Source organism: Prionailurus viverrinus, chromosome D1 (assembly GCF_022837055.1).
Source record: "Prionailurus viverrinus isolate Anna chromosome D1, UM_Priviv_1.0, whole genome shotgun sequence".
NCBI classification, from domain to species: Eukaryota; Metazoa; Chordata; class Mammalia; order Carnivora; family Felidae; genus Prionailurus; species Prionailurus viverrinus.
This window is the reverse complement of record NC_062570.1, coordinates 27996961-28018555: the sequence shown is the minus strand read 5'-3', so window position 1 is coordinate 28018555 and position 21595 is coordinate 27996961.

The following is a 21595-nucleotide window of genomic DNA, read 5'->3' as shown; positions in this document are numbered from 1 at the left end:
TCCTGTTGTATCCACATCTGAAAATGGGGACAATATTTGCCTTGTGAGGTGGCCATGAAGACCAAATATGATTACAGATGTAAAAGCACTGGTTAGACTGTAAAGCATCAGATGAGTACAAGATAATTATTACTGCAGGGACACAAATCTTCCTTACTTACAATTAGAATCAAAAAGTTTTAAAGAAATTGGTGAGTGATATAACTAATGGGGTCACCATGAATTCTTTCCCTCCTCCTTTCCTTTTTTAAAGCAATTTATTTTATTGTGATGAGAACACCTAACATGAAATATACCCTCTTAACAGATTTTTATATTGTGATTTATAGGCACAGTGTTGTACAGCAGATCACTAGAATTTATTCTTCTTGCACAACTGAAATTCTGTACCCATTGGTTAGCAACTTCCTCTCTTCCCCTTTCTCCAGCCACTAGCAACCACCATTCTATTCTGTGCTTCTATGAGCATGACTATTTTTATTATTTTTTTAACGTTTATTCATCTTTGAGAGGCAGAGAGAGACAGAGCATGAGCAGGGAAGGGGCAGAGAAAGGGGGACACAGAATCCGAAGCAGGCTCCAGGCTCTTAGCCATCAGCACAGAGCCTGACAGGGGGCTCGAACTCATGAACTGAGAGATCATGACCTGAGCCGAAGTCAGTCGCTCAACCAACTGAGCCACCCAGGCACCCCATGCGTGACTAGTTTAGAATCCTCATGTAAGTAGAATGTAGAACTATCACATGGTCCTGCAATCTCACCTCTGAGTATTTGTCCAAGAGAATTGAAATCAGGATCTCAAAGATCTATCTGCATTTCATGCTCACTGCTGCATTATTCACAATGGCCAAGATGTGGAAACAGCCTAAATGCCCACCCACTGATGAATGGATAAAGAACATGTGATATACATGCTGTGGAATATTATTCAATTTTTAAAAAGAACCAAATCCTGCATATTTGCAACCTGGATGAACCTGGAAGACATTATGCTAAATGGAATAAGCAAATTATAGAAGGGCACTTTTTTTTTTTTCCAGATTGTACTGAGGCTGTCAAGCATAAACTCTGCAGCCAAGTACCACTGAGGTCACACCCCAGCCTTGCTACTTGTTAGCTGTTACCTGCTTCTCTAACCCTCCTAAGTCCCAGGTCTCATCATCCCTAAAATGGGGATAACATGCACCATGTGAAGTTGTCCAGGGCATAGAGCAAGGTAGCATTTGAGGCTGCACGGGCTGAGCCACCAATGGGGGCTGGGGCCGTTATCACTATCATGACTCAGAAGATGCCAGTCCTGCCAGCCGGAGGGTTTGTGTGGCGAAGTGGAGCCTGGGAGCCAGGCCTTCCGCGGGACCACAGCCAAGCCCTTTGGATCGGGGCTGGCTCACGGGCCCTGCCCAGCCCGCTCTGCCTGGCACAGCTAGCTTTCTCGGCAGCCCGCGGCAGTTGGTTCCCCCTGCTCCCCAGTGAGCCAGCGGAGCGGGAGTCTCTGGTCTCAGCTGCGGGTGGGTCACGTGCTCGCGCTGGTGTCAGGCTGCTCAATTAGCAGCAAATCAAGATGTTCAGATGGTGCAGCCACACACCGGGCAAGCCAGACCCCCATCTCCCCACTGAAGCCGGCAGATTGCGCCTGTGCTGGCTACCAACTTCCTGTCAGCCTTGCGAGCTTCTTTGTCGCACGCCAGTCTCCTCTCTGAATTCTCAAAGTCCTTTTTACCCTCTGGCCCGGGTCCTGCGCGCTGTCAGCGCCCGTCCGCGATTGCTGGGGCTCAGCTGCGCCCGCCAACAGGTTCCCTCTCATTAGCGGAGGCCCCCAGCCGGCGGGTGGCTGCGGCGCAGGCGGGGCGCCCCGTGCGCCTGCCGCCTCAGCTCGGGGTCCTTCCCCAGAGCCCGCAACCTGCCACCTGCCTAGCTTCATTTTCTCTAACCAGCCTGACTCACGGCCAAGGTTCATTGCAGCGTGAGGAGGTGATGCATGATCCTAGACTCCTGAGCCCAAAGTCAGCTTTTGGTAGTCACTCTGGGAGAGAAGGTACGTACCACAGGTGACTGGGCAAGGACCCAGGGAGGAGATAAGTACTCCTCCAGCCAACCGATACTACCATAAACACAGGGAGACTTGAGGATCACATGTGTACAAGAAGCTCTTCCATCTTTAAGGAAATAAGATTTCTCTCCTTCCCATATATCCCATGAGTATCCCTTTATCATCTTTTTGACTTATACATGAATGTTAGGGATTTGGGGGCCAAGGGAAGCATATGGGGGAGGAGAGAAAGACCAAGGTATTGCTTGCCCCTATTCCCATGTTACTAGCATGTTGACTCCCTCAGGGCCCTGCTCTAGGCTATGGTGTGGGGACAAGGTCTCTGGACCCAGGAAGCTAGGGCCAGTGAGCAAGGCAAGGCTGAATGCACAAGAAAGAGTGCCTGCTACATGCAGAATGTGTCTAGGTACAGTGGGGGAATGATCTGGTCCCAAGGCAAAGGCGTTTTCGAGGAGGACCACCATCACTGCCTCACTTCCATTAGGCCTTAACAACACAAGTTTAATCCCAAACTGCCTTTTCCTGGGTTGCCTTTCAGAAGGTGTATACTTCTAAACAATTTCTAAAAATTTGTTTCCTTGGAAAACATGATTGAGAAGGTGAAGAAAGTGGGAGATTTGGGTCACCAGTTACTGCTTCCTATGGGGGTCAGAAAAATGGGGGACAGTTACTGCTTCCTGTGATGTCATAGTGACTCCACAGGAGTCCTGTGGAGCAAAGCCACGCCTCTCCCTTCTGCACTTCTCTCTTCATCCAATCTCAGAGAGATAGGACAGCACACAGAAATGCTCAGAATCCACCAAGCTATGCATGCCAGTCCTTACCAGCTCTCTGCCTGTTCTCCAGGAAAGGGGAGAATTGCAGGGAAATCAGTCACATTTTGAATAGTTGGAGCAAGGACTCCTATGGTGAAGCCCTTTGGGCATTAGCCAAACTCCTCCACAGTATTCTGTTATTCTATTATGGTATTCTGGCCTCCTCTTCTCCCTTACCCACTTCAGTGTTCAGCACACAGCTTGTTGGGGCTGCTTCCTGAAGAATATTTTTGGGATCCCGGCCTTTCTCCTCTGTTACCTTCCAGTAGTTCCAGCAGAAGTCCCCAGGGAGGTGATTCTTCAGAAGGTAATTCCAGCTTAACTTCAGGCTAGTCAGATGCTAATCTACCACAGTGATCCTATCACAAAATACCTGGAAAAGGAGAGTTGAAATGTGTCTCTTCTCAGCTTGGAGCATGACCTGACTATGGTCAGTGCTGGAGCAATACCTCTGTTTTGGGGAAGTGGCTGGCAGTGGGGAGGGATGAGAAGGCCAAATAAAGAGTTAGAAAGCTATTTTTAAATGCACAGAAGAGATCCTTGCTTAAAGAGTTGTTGGGGCAGTGGAGTGGGGTGCTTCCTGGGTGGCTCAGTTGGTTAAACATCCAACTCTTGATTTCAGCTCAGGTCATGATCTCATGGTTTGTAAGATTGAGCCCTGCATGGGTCTCTGCATGGGTCTCTGCACTGACAGCATGGAGCCTTCTTGGGATTCTCTCTCTCCCTCTCTCTGCGCCTACCCCTCTCCCTCTCCCTCCCTCTCTCTCTTTTTCAAAATAAATAAAAACATTAAAAACTAAAAGTGAAAAAAAATTGCTGGGGACTCCTGCATTTGTACTTGACATTGTTATGGTAGTTCATTTCCAAACCCTATTTATCTCATTTCTGCCCTCCTTAGTGGTCGGTCATCTATCCAACCAGGTGGAGCAGCTCCCTCCTGATCAGTTCTTCCTGAGTTCAGTGCAGTGCTATAGACTAAAGAAAACACATATTGTCTCTCTTGCTTTATAAATTTGGAAGTTTGTTGCTATTTTGTTCAACTACAATGGCACCTAGTCTCTTTCTACTCCAGTGGATTTATTTCCAGGTAGTGGTCACAGCCCATAGGAAGGCCTTGGGAAAGACAGGGATGTGGATGCAGGATATACCCCAGGATTATGCAGGGGCACAGACCAAGGCAAATGGGCTACAGCTGTTACCAGGAGCTCCAAGTCCCAGGACTCCAGAAAGAAATCCCAAGGCATAGAAGTCAGGAAGACCAGAGTCTGGAAAGTTTATGGAACAAGCAGTATAGAGGGAAACAAAGCAGAGGCTATTTCTTTTTTGAGCAGTGACTTAATTATTTTAAGTGCAAGTAGTACCCCCATCCTGCCTTTACCCCCAGCATGTCTAGATCTTGCTGATTCTTCTGGAAGGAACCATGTTGGGGAAGTGCATTTTTACAGCAAATTAATGACAGTGTGGGAGGAGTAAGGTCCTCTTTAGCCTTTCTGTTTTTTATGAATAATTTCTGGTGATTCACTGTCCCCCAAAGGAAAATTTCCTAAAGTTTCCCTAGGTCCTAAGCTGAGAATGTCTGATATGAGCAAAGCATCTGGCTTGATCCAACTGCTGGATGTTATACTTTGGGGTGGTAGTGGAGTGTCCTGAGGATGGAGGCTATGATGGCCCAGTGTTGTCCTGAGGGCAGGATGTAGACCCCGTGGCAGCAGGAGCCTCTTGGACAGTCAGGTATGGCACTGCACTCACAGTGAGCTGTCAGGTGGAAGAGGTGCCAAGGACAGAGCCTTCTCCCCAGCGGCAGGCCGCAACTTCCTGCCCTCCTCCTTACCCCGCTGGCTTCTGGACATTCTCCAAAGACAGCAGCAGGCACCAATGGCTAATTGTTCCGAAATAGCTAGTCTCCATTTCAGGGTGCTGCTTGCTTTTGCTTTAGTAGCTGGCAAATGAATCCTCCTAGGGATTATAATAACCCTATCCTGGCTATGTTCCCTGGAATCTTGGCCTCTTTCCCTGGCACTCATCCCAAAAGGGATGGAAATCTCTTAGTATTTATCCCCTTGAAGATTCCCTGCGCCTGCCTGGCTCCCAGCCACTCCGCACACAGACGGCCCGCTTCCTCCATTTCTCCACGGAGCAGATTGTGCCCTGGCTCTCCCCCATGACCATCTTCCCCTAAAGGCTGTTGTGTCCCTGCTGGGGCTGCCCGCTGCTCCTTCCTGGTCTCTCTGTCGACACTTTCATCCCATTGGGCCAGAAATACTTTTTCCCTACAGGACTTCTCCACCAAAAGGCCCAAGAGAAGAACTGGGATGCCTTCTCTGGCTGAAAGATACCAGCCACCACTGAAACAATGAAACAGAGTGTTTGCTTCCTCAAAGAGATCACTGTCCTTCCTTCCTGCTAACAAACACACAACTCCGAGGACATGCTGCCATGCTGGTTCTGCACCTGAAAATGTTAATATGGACCATTTAGTGATGACATACTAGAGCAGAGGAAGGAGGAGTCCACACTGTTCACTTGCCTTATGAAGTTACCGCTGGTTGTTTTGTGTGTCATCCCCCCTTACCACCCCACTAGACTGAGCTCCATGACGATAGGAACCAGGTCTTAAAATTATTTGCCCTTACTACCAGCCATTCCGTATCCCAGTCACCAAGGTTGGGGGTGGGACAGTGCTTAGCACAGGATTGGCATATATTAAAAGTTCAATAATTCATTGCTGAATGAACTATAATGGCTCAGGTCATATGCTCTTAGCAAAGCCCTTTCACAGAGCATTGAGTTTTAGTGTAGGTGGACCCTGCCTGTACATGGCCATTTAGAACATGAGCTGACCAATGGACAGCAATGGTGCTCACACAGGACATTTTTATTTCACTTGGTCTTGGGTCACTAATCACAGTGGGGATTGGATGAGAAGGTATGTAACTAGATTCCGACAAAGCCATTACTATTGCTGGAAAAAAAAAAAAACATTGAGAATGGGCTGGAGTGTTATTTTGGTGTAGGAAATACAGCATATTTTACTTAAGTCAATCCTACAAGTGCTATACAACACAGGAAGATTCTCAGCTGCTTGCCTCTAGGAGCACTTACCCAAAATAGATACCGAACTGAGCAACTCAGTGTAGACTCGCAATTACACACCAGCCACTCTGGTCAGCAGGGCCATCCCTTCCCTTTGGTTGCCTCCAGTCTGTAATGCAGGCCTGCTGCCTTCCTGAAAACAATATTGTAACATTGTCTTTGGGTGCCCTTTGCCAAGTCACTATTGGCTCTCCATGGCAATTCAAATACAATCATAATAAATAAACAGCAGCAATTAAATCATCATATAATAGATCACATAAAACCTTTATGTGGCTGAAAAGCCCAATAAGTGGCCTGTTAACAAAAGAGAAGGGGTGGGTGGGCTAGTTCAGAGGGAGTATGTTTGGAAAACTCAACTGTTCCAAGCAGCAATTATGAATTCCCCATATTCAAAGTGAATTCATGATTTCACTGCTCCAGAGACAGACTGACTTTCCCTGCACAACCAGTTGCAGAGGCTGCTGAAAAATGGAAAACCATGCATAAGGGAGAGCTTGAAATTTGGTCATAAATTGTTTAGTTAAATCAAATGCTTTAAAAAATCAGATGTTTAATCAGAAGGCATAACACATGAAGAAAGCGAATGTCACTTGGCCTCCCTCATGCAGGGTCATACAACTGCAAAAGATTGGCAAATCCCCAAAAGGCTGGAAAGAAGGCAGTGGTCTCAGAAGCAGGTCCTCCTGGTAAAGAAGGAAAAACTTCCTTTTCCTGCTCATCTCCCTGAGGAAGCAGTACAGAGGAAAAAAAGTCCAGAGAAATAGGAACTTTCCGAGGAATCTGCCATTTTTTAGCCTGAGGTATCTTAACCTATATAGATGTTTTTTTTCATCTGTTAAAGGGGATGGAAATACCTACTTCATTTATTCTGAGAATTTAGTGAAGTAAGAGATATAAGGGATTTAGCACATAACAGGGCACCAAGTGATGTTAGTTCCCTTCACATAGATTCCTATTTGCAAGGCAGTGATACTCACCATTAAGCCATCAATGCCCACTAGATTCCCAATTACTTGCAAAGGTCAAAGTGGCCCTCTTCCATGGGAAAGTCCTGTTTGCCTTGGGAGTTAGGCCTGCTCTGGACTCATTTAGGGCCTGCTTTGTGTCTTGAGAGCATTCTTGGCACCAAGGATGGTCAAGATGAATGAGATAAAGTCAGAGTCCAGATCTCATGAAGAAGTTTGCAAACTAATAGAAGAATCATCCCCCTGATTGCTCCACATGTGCCTGAAAGCAACAGGGAATCAGAGGAGCATTGGGGAAAACATCAAAAAAAGGGGTAACCATTGAGCTGAACTGTGAGTCCCCACAAAAACAAAAGAAAGAAAATGAAATTCCAGAGGAAGGAGCATGATAAAATGAATGAAAGAATCCATGTATGTGGTATATTTTCAAATTCCTTAGAAATACCTGAAGCTCCTGGAACAGGAATGATGTTGAGGATATAGAGCCTTCTTTTAGCTTCAACTGTCTTCACAGGCCATGAAATCAGGGATACCTGGAAGATCTGTGAGAAAAGGTTCGGGGGTGTGCCCCACAGAGGATGCTAGTGAGTTGGTGGGACCCTCCAGGTTTAGAACTTGAACTTGGGGCAGGGTTAGAAGCAGGTGGGTGTTGGTAGTGGGGAACAAGCTGACTCCATAGTTCTCTGATTGAGCTGTGATCTACCGCCCCCCACACTCATTTTTAACACCTTGTAATATAAAGAGCAGAAATTTAAAAAGAAAGCCAAAGATGACAGTTGTAGGGTAAAAAAGGTGTGGGAAATATGCGAGGAACAGAAGGCTCAGAATTCTGCTCTGCTGTTAGTAACTCATGAGGGGTCCGCAAGAAAACCACAATAACTGGGCATGGAGCTTGGGGAAAAGAAGCACGGGGACTCGGAAACCTGTAGAAACAGGGGTCAGAGTTGCCTGTGGTTTTTGACATGGTTCTTTCATGTTCTGCCCCAGGGAAGAAGGGGCTGACCCCAGCTGTCATGATGCGTCCCAAGGGCTGGTGCTGCCTGGCTATTGTTCGGGTATTGTCTTCTTCATCTCTCTCTTTAATATCCACTCCACAGGCCATGGCGGTGGTGATGCTGTCAGCAAAGCACTTAGCACTTTTAAAAGGAAGAAGTATTCCATAAGCCTTCAGTGAAATGATCGAGACACGTGAATGAGAAGGAAAATCGGGCAGGTTGTTTGGTGGTCCCTTGAAGAAGGATAAATAAGAATGAGAAAAAAGAGTTTTGTCTTCTGAACAAAGATGGCCTGTTATTACTAGCTAAATGCATTTTTAACAGAAGAAGCAGAAAGTTGTAAGTTATCCAATCTACATGGCAAAATCTTCCTAAATCCTAGACCTTCTTTGCTCTCAGGAATTGAGAGGCCAGCTGTCTTCATTGTCTCCAAAGTCTCAGCTCTCTCTGATGTGAAGCAGGTACAGAGCAGCCCACTCCCTACCTGACCACCATTATAGACCACATTTCCAGCCTTTAGGGGAGTCAATCCCTTTGCCATCATAGTCCCTCATTCCTTAAATCACCAGACACTTGTCTGCTTACCTGCCTGTACCTGTGAAGGAGAAATGAGGGGAGTCCCTCTGCAGCAATCAAAAGCTACAGAAGATGAACAGTTATTTCTGGAGATGAAGGTGGGCATTTGAAGTCCAAGACAGCCTCATTTAGTGCAAGAAATATCTCACCTTTGGCTTTACAGGTTCTTGTGGCCATGATAAGCAAGTGGCTGCTCCAGGAATGAATGATGATCGATCTGGTATTCAGTTGAAGGAATAAGTCAGGATTGGTCCACACCCAGCTGTTCCCTCCTCATAGTTTCTAGAGGCAAGGAATGCCCCACCCTCACAGGTGTCATACCGCCAGTGTCTGCCTGACATCAGAACCAGCCTTCAATTAGCTGAACAAATGTGTTCAGTGTTGTTACAGATCATCTCCAAGCCATTTATATTTGGCTTCATAATGCATTATGGCAGGGAGGTGGGATAAGGGTGGGAGGTGGCAGTGGAGAGGTCTGGGTAGGAGAGAGTTGCTGAAGATTTATCTTTCTAATTATGCTTTGCTTAGGGCTAATATTAAAATTAGTTTTAATTCCCTGAGCACACAGCAGCTCAGGAGCATGCTGGGCATTGGGGAGGCTGGCCTAGGGTTTTAAATATGCTTAGGATAGACACACATAGGTAATGGCAACTCGGCTGTTAAGGCCCAACTCTCCTGCCACTAGGGCTAGCCTGGGACCTCCAAGTGTCCCTCGCAGTCTGTCTGTGCCATAGTTCACACAAGGAGGGAGCCTTCATACCACCTTTGACTTGCACTGGCAAATAGCATCAGCAGGTAAACCATGCAGCTCTTTGTTATCATTCTTTGGTGAAATAACCCTAGATATGGTAAATAATATGCAATTATTAAATTAATACAGAATGGTGTGTCCCTTTTACCCCCAGTGCCGGGGATGTGTTGTGCTAATGACTTTTGCTCCTGCTGAGTGTAATTAGTGAGTAATATGCATGGGTGCGTAATTACTGGGTAAACATATTAACCAATAACTTCCTGCTAGGTAAGCACCAGTGAGCACTGACAGCTAGCTGGTAGGCCCAAGTTCAAGTGAAGTAAAAACTAGCCCAGACTTTGGATTAACTCTAGGCTCTAATGAAAACTTACTTTAAAGAATATAATTTAATTTGTGAGCAAGCTTCCCACTAACAGCATGCCTTCATGGCTTTTTAATCAAACCTGGAAGCATAAATACCAAACATCCCAAGACATCTTATTCTTATATGAGAACTAGTTATGTCCAGGAATCAGGAGAGCTTTATGTGGACGTCAGGAAAGACACTTGAAGCTATCCTAAGTTTGTTTGTTTGTTTGTTTTTGTTTGTTTGTTTGTTTTAATCTGTAAAATGGAGATAAGCCTATTTCATGAGCTTGTTCTGTCTAGTGAATGAAACAATTAATACAGGACCAGGGTTAGAAATAAATATAAAGTCTCACAAGTGTATGTTATTAAAACTATTATTCCAAGTTGGCTGGCACTATGGGGCCTGGGATGTTCTATGGGAAGCTATAGGAGGCACAGATATGGTCAGATAGGGATTAGAATCCCTCTCCACCCTGTTCCTACCCTTAGTGATATCTAGAAAACATTCAATACTAAGAAGGGAAGTAAAGGCCTCTCATCCTGCAATCTCCCCTAAGCATGCACGCGCGCGCGCACACACACACACACACACACACACACTGTGTGCCACTCTCAGGAAGCTTTCTCATGCATAAAATGCCATGAGTGCTGATCTCAGGCAGAATATAGAGGAGGAATTAATGTTCTGAAGACCTGAAGACTCCTAAAATATATTTAGGCATTTAGTTTGAACTTCCAATAAAGCTTTTTAGGTATTTTAGCCACACTTTTATCCCCATCCCAATATACTTATATACTTGCACCACCTCTGGCTGTAAAGTCTAAGAATCAAGGGTATGAATAGAAGAGTGTTGTGTGCAGAAAACGGGAGGAGAGTGTGGTTGATTACTGGTGAAACCTGCTAGGTCATCCTATAACAGACCCATTCCTGCCATAGGGGAAAACTTGTGACCACGTGTCCTGTTATATTTCCTGAGTTCTTCTCATCTCTAACACTTCCAGCCTCTTTGTTTACCTCCACCCCTGCATGAGGGCATCTCTGACCAACTCCCCACCCTCCTCATTGTCTTTCTACTCAGTGATGAACTTGTGTGACTTCCATCAGACCTTCACTCAGGCTTGTCCCTACAAGGCCAATGGCCATATTCACAACCAGCTACTCAAGGTGAGAGGCACAGTCTGTGCCCTCAGAATACAGTGGAGTTAATTGGCCATCTGTGAGTCAAACCCAAGACCTGAACTTCACTGGGGCTGAGGCTTAATCAGGTGAACTTACTATCCACAGACACACACAGAATTAACACAGGTAATACTCCCATTTTGGGAAGTTAATGTTGGGTGAAAGAGTAACAGAAATCAACTAAGGTGATTTTTCTCTGGGTATTCACTAAAATCTACATTTTATTTTCAAAGGACATTTGCTATGGCATGATTTTACAAATTTTTAAGTAACTGCTTAGAAATTAACAGAAGCCACTTTGATTTCACTACATATAGTGTATATTTTAACTTTTAATTTTGTTATTTGGATAGCTAATTAAAACATTCACATAATTCAAAATTCTAAAGATACACAAGGTACCTAGGTGACATCATCTCCTTTAATTCCTGATGCATACCACCAAGTACCTCTGCCTAGTGTCACCGAGTTACTGTTTTCTTATTTATTGTTCCAGAAATAGTCAATCATATATAAGCAAATATATATATATATATATGCACTTTTCCACCCCCTTATTTTACATAAATGGTAAGATACCATATATATTCACCTAAGTAAAATCTTCTTAATGAGAATCTTCAAAACATTTTTAAATGACTTAAACATAATTTTCTGATTTATGTAATTTTTTACACTGGACCTCAGGTCAGATGACTCCTGGCTCCTGGAAGATTCTTCCAATTCTTTTTTATTTTCCATTTGCATGAATATCCATCCATTCCTAGGGTACATAGGTCAAATGTACTATTTTTGCTTTTTCAGCATACTATCTAGGGTTCAAACTTGGAGGCGGTAGGGCTAAAAACAGCCATTTCCCCACACAAAATAAACACCAAAATAATAGCTTATGTAGCTGATTTCTTTCACTCTCTCCTTTAGCAGAAGCAGTGACATCTGATGATTAGTGCTGAGGGCGACGGAGCGCAGGAAACAATTAATTTAGCGCCTGGTATGTGCTGAGCTGGTACATGCAGTGGTTCTCTCACCCTTTCCACCACATGGGTAGGTGAGGATTATTATCCACGCCTTCAGGTAAGACAGGAGGCTCAGAGAGGAAAGTTTGCTTATGTTCCCATGGTTCATTACTTGGGAGTCAGGATTTGAATTTGAAAATGTGTTCTAAGCCTACACTTCCCCTTCCTTACTATCATGCCCTCCAAATCTTCAAAGTGCTGAAGTCCAGGAATTTTAGAGCAATATATGAGTATAGCAAGGTGAAGAATATGGTCTGACTTATGTCAAAGCCTTAGTACAGTGCTCCAAAGAAGCCAGGACACAGTACTTAACCTCTGGTTTGGTGAATGTAACACAAGACTTTCCTGTACAGCATGTCAGCTCAGTATCCTGATTTTTCTCCATGGCTGGTCAGCACCTGCACTCATTTTAGGTATTCCCCTGGAGACCAAAGAGTGGGTTAGCTGCCTACTAACCAGGAGTGGGGATGCGCCTCATACTAATACCTACTCATCTTTGCCTTGATGTAAAATAGGATAACCTGTGTCTTGATTCCTGCTCTTCATTTTTATCTCTAGCTCATAAAATTTCAAAATCACTTTATACATAAAAAGATCATATTTTCAATTATATCCCTAAATTATTGTGGGGAAGGGCTTCTTTCTGTGTTCCTTATTTTCACCTTCTCAATTTCCCTAGAAACAGGAAGGCTTTGGCTGCAGCAGTTTCCATCCGGGTAAGGAGAAAATGGATGAACACAGACCTTTAGATCTTAAATCTCAGATCCTAATTCACTGCCTTTAATACCTGAAGATGGTGTATAGCCTATATTTTTCTTCTCCGATTTTGCAAATCAGAAAACTAAGGCACAAAAGGCCTAAGAAAGAGTTCCCAATGGCCACCAAGGCCATCCTTCTGAAGAATGGTTCCCTAGAACTGGTCTGCGTGCAGGAGCTCACCTGCAGGAACACATATGCTGAGCATCAGGCAAAGGAGAAAAAGAAAAGGTGAGTTGTCTCCCATCAATGCTCAGCTCAAGGCCCTGAAAACACTGTTCAAATCACTGTGAGTAGCTGTGGATCCATTTCATTCAGCAAATACTGTTGGTCCCAGCAAAAAGCACCAGGCCTGGGAATTCCCGCCACGGTAGGAAAATCACATTTCACCAGCTGCTTTGAGCACAGGATGCAATCCCCGGCCGCCAACATCCCTCCCACCTCCAGAAATAGTAAACATCTGCCAAAAGATAGCCCCATTAGCAAAATTCCCCACTTCTGAGAATCTCTGATTGGATTTCTTCTGAGCTTTCCACACGCTTCCCTCATCCCTGGCAGTGACACACTACTTCTCTCGGCCCGTTGGAGCGAGCCCAGGCACAGCTCTGTGGGTGCCCCTGAGCTGGCCCAGGGTAGCTTCCCCGGCAAGAGCACTGACTCTGAGCTGTCACATTCCTGTCAACCAGATGGGAGACCAGCCACAAAGCTGCTAAAGCCTCTTGCAAGGACAGGGCCTCTTGTCACAGCAGGCTTTCTGAGATCTTCCATGTGGGAGTGGGTAGGGGCTGCTTAGTTATTGTGGCCACTGTAGGGGAAAGGGGCCTTTTTGTCATGAGGTTCCCACTGGTACCCCCCCATCCCTCCTCCCCAATGCTTCCCCTTCTTGTCCCTTCTGCCCTCACTGCTTAATTGCAGCCAGCATTGCAACAGTATGCTGACAGCAGAGTGGCTCCAATGAGCTGCCATTCCAGATGTCAGGAACACGCTCACAGGTAGGAGCCCTGTAGGATATTTATGGCTTTAATTCCTCAGTAGAGGTTTTTGTTCTGTCACGCAGCGACATATGAATTGCTGCTCATTTGCTCCTGTGTTTCCACGTCAGTGGCAATTATGGAAGGGCTGCTGGCTTCTTGTACGACCCCACAAGTTATGATCCCTACACATTTCAGACTGAGTGAAGCTGAGAAGGATTGCAAACACTGGTGAGAGAGGACGAGGAGACAGCAGAGCAACAAAGACAAGGAACAGGCTTCCAGGCCTTGAGGTGGCTGTGAACTTGTAAGGGAAGGCAAGAAGGTGCCAGATGTTTCCAGGGGTGTTGGACAGCCTATGCTTTCTGATCAGATCCAGGAGGAGGCCTAGGGCGCTGTGGGAGGATGTGAGTCTAGGCTGAGCTGTGGAGGATTGCCTCTACTCTGCCTCGCAGCTACTACCCTCTTCATTCACCTGTGATCGTGGGAAGGTCACTAGATCCAAGTCATCTGGATCCTTCTTTCCCCAGTTTTAAAATGAGGACAGGCAGCTTCCAGCCTCCAAGAGGGAGGAAAAAATTCACTGATGTATGCACAGAGGAGAGAGTCTATCCAAAGACCCAGAGTCATGTTGATCTTCATGAAACTGGGGTATATTCTGGCTCATCCATGACTGTTTTTACACTTATAAAAGAAAAAAGGGCCTGTCAAAATCCAGTATGCCACCAACTGAGGAGAATAAATCACCCCCCCTTTTTTTGTAATCTACAACAAATTCATAAAAACAAAGAGGCTTTTTTATTTCATTTTGTCAATAAACCTGGCAATGGAAATACCAATTTGAACAGCAATTTTCCCCCTGGTCTGAGCTGAAATTGGCTCTGGATGAATTGGTTTTCAGTCTTTACATGTAAATTCTCTCCACACCCCTCACTCTTACAGATAGTCCTGGGACATTCCCCTGTTTCACTGCCATTTCTCTGTCCAAACCTTTGATTCCTGGAAACAACACGCTTTTACACTGCAATGACTCCAATGCCCTTCTGCTCCAAAGCCCAATCACAAAAAGCATGTGGCTGCCAGGAATCGTGGGAAGACCTGTAAGTATAATATAGCCAAATGGACAAGGGTGGGTGGCAGCCTGTCTAGGCAGAGTGGAGTGACGACTGGAATACAGATGTCCCAAGTCCCAATAAAGATGTCCTTTTCACTCTGCACATCACTGACTTTCATCTCCCCCACTTCCAGAAACATTCCTTGGATCCTAGCTGAGCCCTAAGACCAAATCATAGGTTAAGTTTCTAGTAGATTCAAAACAATTCTGGAACTGATGCCTTCATATAATAGGGCTGCCATATTTAGCAAATACAAGTATATATAAAACAATTTTTAGTGTAAGTGTGCTCCAAATTTTGTTTGGGATATACTTACATTGAAAAGTTATGTATTGTTTATTTGAAATTCAAATTTGACTGAGTCCCTATATGAAAGAGGCTTTGCCTCCTCCTCGCTCACATTATTATAAATCAAATCCACAGGTTTTTAAGAAGGCCAACCACTTGTCCCTCATGATGCTAACATTGAAAGGCCAAGGTTATCAGGCTTTAGAGAGACAGATGTAACTTCCAGTTCTAACTCTACCAACCAGCAAGTATACTATCTGTGGGTCAGTTAATTTCCTCAGGCCTTAATTTACTCATCTGTAAAATGTGGACAATAAATATTATCTACTTCATAAAGGTATTACAAAGATTAAACAACATGTATATAATATTTTTAGTGCAGTGCCTGGCACATAGTTAGCATTCAGTAAGTTCCTATAACGGTGTGGGTATATAATCAGTCTTGACCCAGCTCAGGAAGACTGTCTGGATTCTCTCCCTCATTCCATAGGACATCAGCTGTCTAGACTAGCCAGAACTCCCTTAGCTTCCATTCCTTAAGAAATTCATTCTCCACAGTTTTCTAAACCCAATCCTTGAGATGATATTAAAATCTAATGTAGTTCCAGCCATCCCAAGCTGATTGATACCTCCTCTCTTCCTAGGTTCTAAATATCCTTGCACTATTAGAAATTGGAATGCTGCTCTAGTTTCTCTGATGACTGAGAACAGAGGATCCCAGAGGGGTGAACACAGAAAGTGCACAAGTAGGCTTCTTCTAAGGGCCAACACAGTGGTGACCACTTCATTCACCAAGACAGGAGGATGGTCTGAGGTGGCGGTAGATGCATTTGGAAATATTACAAATATTACAAAGTGGGAAATATTACAAAGTGTTGTACTTCCAGAAACAACACCTACTCTGTCTATTTTCTCAATATTGGTAAGGTCTTACTTTGCCCTATTATTTTTCATATTTTTGATTCCCACAGCAACAGTGATGGGTGAATAATACACAAAAAGGACAAACAGCAGAGCATGAGAAAGTCCCTCTTCACAAACAAATATAATACTCATTCTGCAGTTTATCGGAATCTGTATCTAAAACCCAATGGCCAGTTCCTGTCCTAGCTTTTCAGGCTAAGACATTCTCAAGAATCTTCTCTAACTTCCTTTTTTGAACAATCTAAAACGCTGCAGGTTCATTTTTTTATGTTCCAAGCCCTATTTCTAATCAATTTTCTTTCACACTTTCCTGTCCTCCAGATAAATCAAATGCCAATTTATCTTCTTCTTCCTTATTTTCTGCCTCCTTTCATTTCATCTATGCTCGTCATTAATCAGCTTGTGCAAGCATCCACATGTATATTCCGCGGATATTTGATAGTTCTTGTTTGCAGCAAAGAGTGGTACCTCAAATTCGTCAAATACCCAAGCGATAAAGAAGAACACTATGAACTGCAAGGAAACAAAGTAAAATATTTCAGGCAATTAGAGAACAATTTGAGCTAGTAATACGATTAATGACTAATAAAGTTTGTATGCAGCTTTACAGGACACAAAGCACAAAAAAAGCCTGAATTCTATTCAATCTTCACAATATGTAATCTAACCTGATAATAGAGAGAACAGAATGGTGGAGGGGAGTGAAAATGGCATTTATTGTCAAATAGATTAGGTTTGAATTGCAACTCCTCCAGCTAATGCATTGCATGTTACCTGGCCAGCATCATGCAGGCTCACTTTTCTCAGCTCTAAAATGGGATAAGAAAACCCAAGATGTGTTTGTGACAATTAGTACTGTTGCATATACAATGCATCAATAATCGTTGGTGACTTATTATTATTCTCATTTAATGTGTAAGGAAACAGAGGCCCAAAAAATTTTACAGGTTTATCTGAGGTCATATGACTAGTAAGTGACAGAACTGCAACTCAAACCAGGTTTTTATTAATTAAAGCCTCTTTGTGGCCCATTCAATGCCTCTCAGAACCTAACGTGCACACCAATCACCTAGAACCTTGTTAAAATGTAGATCTTGAGTATGACATTCCTGGAGATCTTGAATATTTCACAAGCTCTGTCCAAGGTGATGCTTGCCCTGCCAGTCCACACTTCAGATAGCAAAGTTATAAACTTGAGTATTAACCAGAATTTAGGATTACTCCAGGGTGATGCACTTGGGCCTTTGAGAATTGAGGCTTTTAGTGTTAGTGATAAAGATAGAATGCAAAGGGTCACAACTATTAAAGATGTTGAGTGCTCTAAAGGTGCACAACAGAGTATCAAGTGGTAGGGATATTAAAATGAACCAAATATTCTGAGAAGCACACATGTTAACAAGTAACTCCAGCAAATGGACCTAATATATTCAGAGGCTGATAGGGAGATCCACAAGATAAGAGAGAAACATAGAGCATGTATTTGCAAATGCAGAATAAAGACAGTTGATGAAGAACCTTGAAAGATTCCTAGAGGTGTGTAACCTTGATGCAAGCCAATAGAGACCCACCTTAGGTTTAAAAACAAGGTATTAAAATTTAAACCTGGTTTTAAATAGACAGAAATCAAGGATGCCAACCATGAGGCTCTTAAAGAAGGAGAGGTGAGCTTTTGAAGACCTAACTTTGGTAGAAACTGTGGAAACAAAGAATGAAATACAACTGGAGGAGACACTGAGGAGAACCATGTGTAGGGAGTGCTGGACTTTAAACTCAGAGTGAGGCCTGGGCTCCATTATAGCTCTTCCTTGTGTGAGCTGTTTCTGAGCTTCCATCTTTTCAACCATAAAATACAGACCATCTATTTCAGGGGCCTTTGGGAGGATTAAATAAGATAATGCATGTGGATGCCCTTTGAAAACTCTAAAGCACTATATAAATTAAGAAGCTATTATTATTAAGTTTCTCATGCAATATCTGACACATTATCACTGAATTAATTAAGTAATGAAAGAACAGAATTTAATGAATACTTGGCTATGAAGAATGAAGAAGAGGAAAAAAACAAAGGTGATCTCAAAATGTCCAGAGTTCTAGAATAAGAAAATAATTGCACTGTGTTTAATCAGAATGGGAGCAGGGAATCTGCAGGAGAATGTGATGGGTTAGGAGTTTGTAAATCTTATGAAAGACTTGGCCCTGATAAGTTTGAGAGTCCCAGAAGCAGGACATTTCACTGACTCTCAAAAGCAATGCTGGGATCTCTAACAACTTGATTTAATTTTTATTATCCCTAATACCACCCATCACTATTTGTTGTCCAGATGTTTGGCCTTGGGCAAGGTGTTGCTGAGCATTTGTCACCTCATCTATAAAATGGGCATACAAAGAATACTTACTTCAAAGAATGACATAAAGTCCACAATTGATAATACTTGTAAAGCTCTTCACCCAGGGCATGGAGCATCCTAGGTTCTCCATAACCCCCCTCCAATACCATTGTCATCATTGCTATTATTATGGCAATGTTTAAAACAGAAAACAGAGAAACATGGAAACCACATGTGTCCATATCAAAACACAAAGAGCATTAAAGCTAAAAGGGACCCAAAAGATCATGGGTCCAAGTTTTCCTCATCCACAACATGTTACCACCATTTTACACATAAGGAAACTGAGGCCCACGAAGGAAGCTAATGATCAATATCATTTCTTTGGAGAGCTCCCATTGACACTAAAGGTGCAGAAAATCTCCAGGCAGTAAAGAGAAAAAATAAAAATTCTAGCTGAAAGCACTGAGTTTTGAGCTTGGTCCATGATTAAGGCCACTCTTTTCATCTAAGGAGAAGTATATTCCTTCCAAGCTGGACTATTAATTAAAATTCAGCGATGCTAATTTTACTGCCAACTTAGGAGATTCTTATTACATTTATTTTCCAGGTAATTGCTGCTTGTACAGGAGTTCAAATAGATGTCTTTTTTAGATGGTGCAATAGATCAGAATTATAATAGTTAAATTCCTCACCCTTCATTTTGCTCCCTCTGATTCTAAAGCCTGCTTACTCAGATTATACCAAGAACTCCCTCCCTCTTTCTCTCTCTCTTCCTCTCTCCTCTCTTTCCTGTGCTCTTGCTCTAGTCTGCTCTGTGTTCTTTCTCTCCCTCAATAAAATCCACAGAGACATGGAAATCCACAGAGACATGGGGTAGCAAGATAGAGTTTCTGTTTTTTTCTTTACCATTTTATCACACCATTTCCCCTTAGAGGAGGAACCAAAAATAATCCTTTACATATGTATAGAAAGAGATATCAAGCACTTCTCCTTACACAACCCATTTTTATCCCAATTTATATCCCCACCTTACAGATGAATAAATTGATACTCAGATAATCTTCCCAGTGTCACACAACTAATAAATGGCAGATTCTGGTTTCACCTCTTATTTTTTTAATCTTGGCCAGGAAAAAAAAATCTGGGAAAAATTTTAATACACTGTGCTGCCAAACAGAAAAACGAAGTAGTGAAAAGGGGCAACTTCACTCTCTGAGAAGAAGGGTATCTGGGTGGGAGCCATGGAAGCCAGATAGAACTCCTCAGTTCTGTACAAATTAGAAGCTCTCTTTCTACCTCCTATGTATCATGGAACCTGCCTTTTACAATGAGAATAATTTCTTCTCTCTTCTCCATAACATTGAATTCCATGATGATGCTATGGCAGGATGAGGCCACACTGGAAGACACCTATATGGGAACTTGTCTTGGAGGCATTTTTCAGGAGGAAGCAGCAGGCACCTGAGTCCAGGCACAATTAACTTCCTAGCTATGAGCTTTAGTGCTCCTGAGATGCTTGGATATTCCAGTCAGAGTACCAGTTAACTCTATGCTAGAGGAGTTGGCTGACAGACAGAAGTGTATATTAGTTTTTAAATCTCAGTGGCAATTGCCATTTACTGCATCCTTATTATGTGCCAAGCATGATGCTAAGCACTCTACATGCTCCATTTTCATTTGCACAACAACTTTGTAAGTTGGGGACTATGATTATAATTGGGTATATTTTATGAGTGAAAAAGCAGAGGCTCAATAAGTTAAGTTACCAACATGAGGTCATGTAGGGGCCATGATTTAAATTGCTGGGGCCATGATTTAAACCTGGGTGTCTCTCATGAAAAGATGCTCAACATTGATCATCATCAAAGAAATACAAATCAAAACCACATTAAGAAACCTCCTCACACTAGTCAGAGTGGCTAAAATTAACAACTCAGGAAACAACAGATGTTGACAAGAATGTGGAGAAAAAGGAATCCTCTTGCACTGTTGGGGGAATGCAAACTGGTGCAGCCACTCTGGAAAACATTGTGGAGATTTCTCAAAAAATTAAAAATAGAGGGGAGGAGCCAAGATGGCAGAACAGCATGGAAGGTTTTTTTTGTGTTCTGCATCCATGAAATACAGCCAGATCAACACTAAACCATCCTGCACCCTTAGATAACTGATTTGAAGATTAACACAACAATCTGCAGAAGCAGAACTACAGAATTCAGCAGGGATGCGGCACAGAGAGGTGAACTAGGGAAGAGAGAAGCTGTGGAGGACAGGGAGCTGTTTTTGCTTGCAGAGAGAGGATGAAAACAGGGGAAGAGTACAGGAAAAGCACACCTCCCAAAGCAGCTGGAGAAAAAGTGGAAAAGTGTAAATAGCCACAGGGACTGAACTAAAAAGAGAGAAAGGAGAAGGTTTAAATTCCAGTAAGACTCTATAAATAGGGGGAGTGCAGAGTCTAAGACTCCAAAGCTCTATACCTAGTGGTGCTCTGGTGGGAAGGGTGAATCACCAGGAACAGAGACAGATCTGGGCAATCTTTGGGCCACACATGGAGAGGTGGTTCCCCTCTTGGAGAAAACATTTGGTAAAGGCTGTGCAGCCACCCCACAGGCAAAAGTCCCAGTGAACCCTGGAGAACAACCACATTCACTGGTGCTAGAACAAGTTCATTGAGGGTGAAGCCTTGTGCCGGATGTGTGTTGTGATTTTCCATAATCCCTGAAACACTGCTGCTACACAATCATGTGAACTTTTTCTGGGGTGGGCTGGCACTAGGCCACAGTCTCTGGGCATCCGCGGCAGCACAGTCCCATGAGCAATCCTGGGTGTGGCTGGCATCCAGCCATCGCTCCTTGAAACTCTCCCACAGAGAGTCCGAGCGGGTCAAAGCCTCAGTCCCTCAGAAGTGAGGGGTCAGGAAACACAGCCGCATCTGAGATAAAACTCAGGGGGGAGGTGCCACCTGGCAGCCTGACAACTTAGTCACAGATAGTGTAGAAATGGGGAGTGGATGGAAGCCAGAGACAAAGAATGGGTGAATGACTGTTAATCATGGAGAGCAAAGTTCTGACACTAGAGACTGGGTAGCTGGGCGACACCGTTTTTTTTACCTCTCCAGCGCATGCGCATACGCACCTACAAGCACCCAAACAATCCACCCCAGTAAACTAAGCAGTGCCATCTAGTGGAGAACAGAGCCGTTACACTAAGTCCACCCAACTGGGCCAACCTTGCTATTCAGGAACACCACAAGTCTCTCTGCCTACTTCTTTTATGAACTAAAGTGCTTCAGAGTTTGACTTCTAAGGGAAAATGATGTAATTTCAACTGTATTTCAACTGTATTTCAGTATGCTGGACCATCTATCCAACTTTCCTTTTTTCTTCTTTTTCATTTCTTTTCTTTTTCTTGAATACAGAAAG